The following is a 2325-nucleotide window of genomic DNA, read 5'->3' as shown; positions in this document are numbered from 1 at the left end:
ATACAAACTTTATTATTATATCTACCATATTATGGAAGAAACGACATCTGCTTATCATCGACATGTGCCTTACTTATCGGAAATGTTCGTAATCTTTTGATGACCTTTTCTCAAGTAAAAACAAGACACATTGGATGACAATCTTAAGCAATGCCAATTCGTACAATCATAGGATACTTCCTATAAAATATCATTTATATACACTGCCAGGCAAAAAAAATTGAATAATATTAAGAAATAAGGCATTTGAGTACTTTTCGTTTGTCTCGATTAACGGCATGCAATCATGGTTGCTTTGATTTTATGTGGTTATACAATACCTGTAGCACTTATTTTTCAGCCATATTTGCATGAACGTTTTGCCACGATCCTTATTAGACCAAGAAACAGGGCTGTCCATGGTTCACAATAAGGGTGGGGCCGGCAAAGCTACAGTCCAGGGATCAAGGACGATTCTTCTCATTACTTTTTTTTTTTTCACAATATAAATTCACTATAGGGGTCACCCGTAGAAAATCTGGCATAAGGCTCGGCAAGGATCCCAGTCTTGTGGGGGGGAGGGGGCTTTCGTGGTTCCTGATTAACTGTATAGATGAACTTCAGAGCAACGAGTAATAGGAATTTTTATGGTAGACAACCCACTAAGATGTGCATCTTTTTCTTTTTGTAGATGGAAGCAAGGGCTCTAGTCAGTGCCGTCTTAGCGCATGAGGCCTTAAGAAGAGAGGGGCTTCACAAAAATGAGAAGTGGTTGAAATTTTCAAGAATTTTCCAGGTATTGGCCTCAAAAACATCACTTGGCCCGGGGGTGCCCATGATGCTCTTAAGAAGGCCCTGGCTCTAGTGTAGCGATTTTGTAGTACTCTATTATTATTATACATGCGAAAAACCACCGTTGCACTGGAAACCCTGCTATCACCCGCGTAATAAAAATAAAATATTATTTATATATACACTGCTTGGCAAAAAAAAAACATGGTTTCTTAATTTGATCCTTACTAGACCAAGGAACAGGCCTGTCTTTATTACTTTAGACCAGGGGGTGCATTTGCTCCGCGGGCCAACTCAACACCTCCTATAGATAGAAGGCCTCTGCACTGTTTGCCATAAACGTCATTCAGACTACCTAGCAAGTTTGCTACACAAACACAGAATCCTCTGTCGTTTCTTCTTATTTTGGCGCAGAATCTTCCTGATTGGCTCACAAATACCGCGTAGTGATTGGATGTGGGGCATACAAATCGCCAATTCTGAGCCCGAGATCATTTCTTTTCCTCACAACGATGACGCTGGCACGAGCAGGGAATTTTTTTTCCCCTGAATATTCTGAGGGAAAATGGACTACTTACTTGACGTCACAAGCAGAGTGCGGAGGCCTTCTATCTCTAGGAGGTGTTGGCCAAATGCGGCCCCAGAAAGGTGTTCTGGTAAGAAAAGTATCAGTGGTAAAAAGCTTCCAGTGTGACCCCAACCTATCGGGTTGATGTGCTTATATCCCATATGGGACAGAACCTGGGTCATATCTGGTACAACAGTGGTAAAAGGCTGATCATTAGGGATACGTAAATTTCGTATTTACGAAATAACCGCGATAAAAAATTTTGGAAATTTATTTCAAAATGATACGGGATAAGAGCATCATGTGCCCGGGCTAATAGATTTTTCCGAGTACCCCCCCCCCCCTCCTCTTCCACCACGACTAGAAGTGGTTACTTTTAAATTTACATGCTTAATCTCGAAAATATTTACGAGATACGATTATTATGTGGGCCTCCTTCTGCACTTGAGCGCCCCTGGGGAATGCCCGGGTGTGGGCCCCATGCCTTAAGACGGCACTGTACATACGAGCCATTACCACCTCCTATCCACAAAAATTGATAATGTTAAGTTGCTAATTATAGCCAAACCATCCGAAGAAACTGTCAAGTAAAAATATAGTTGCTAACTATCATCAAAACTGTTGATAATTCGATTCTGCAACTCGGCACCGTTGGTCAAGGTTCACCCCCTACGATCTTTCGAAGCATATGGGAGGAAGACGTTTTCTGTGGGGGGGGGGGAGGGGGAAGTTGTACAAAAAAGAAGGAAAAGAAAAGTAGAGAGGAAGCAAGAAAGTCAGAAAGCACATATTCCCAAGAAGGGATGCGTACAATAGATGAAATAAAGTCAATCGCCTGCAGGTGGCAATTACAAAGGTCAAGAGGCTTCAGTATATAGGGAAGAGAGAGAGAAAAGAAGAATACGGAGCGGCTATTACGCAAACTTTGAAGGGGCCCTTTAAGTAAGTGGCCATAAAATTAAGGAGTGTTGATGAAGGCGAAAGAG

This window comes from Pholcus phalangioides, unplaced genomic scaffold, assembly GCF_987345545.1.
Source record: "Pholcus phalangioides strain wild (caught in Gottingen) unplaced genomic scaffold, Ppha-v1.0 ptg000003l_1, whole genome shotgun sequence".
NCBI classification, from domain to species: Eukaryota; Metazoa; Arthropoda; class Arachnida; order Araneae; family Pholcidae; genus Pholcus; species Pholcus phalangioides.
This window is presented reverse-complemented; position numbering follows the sequence as displayed.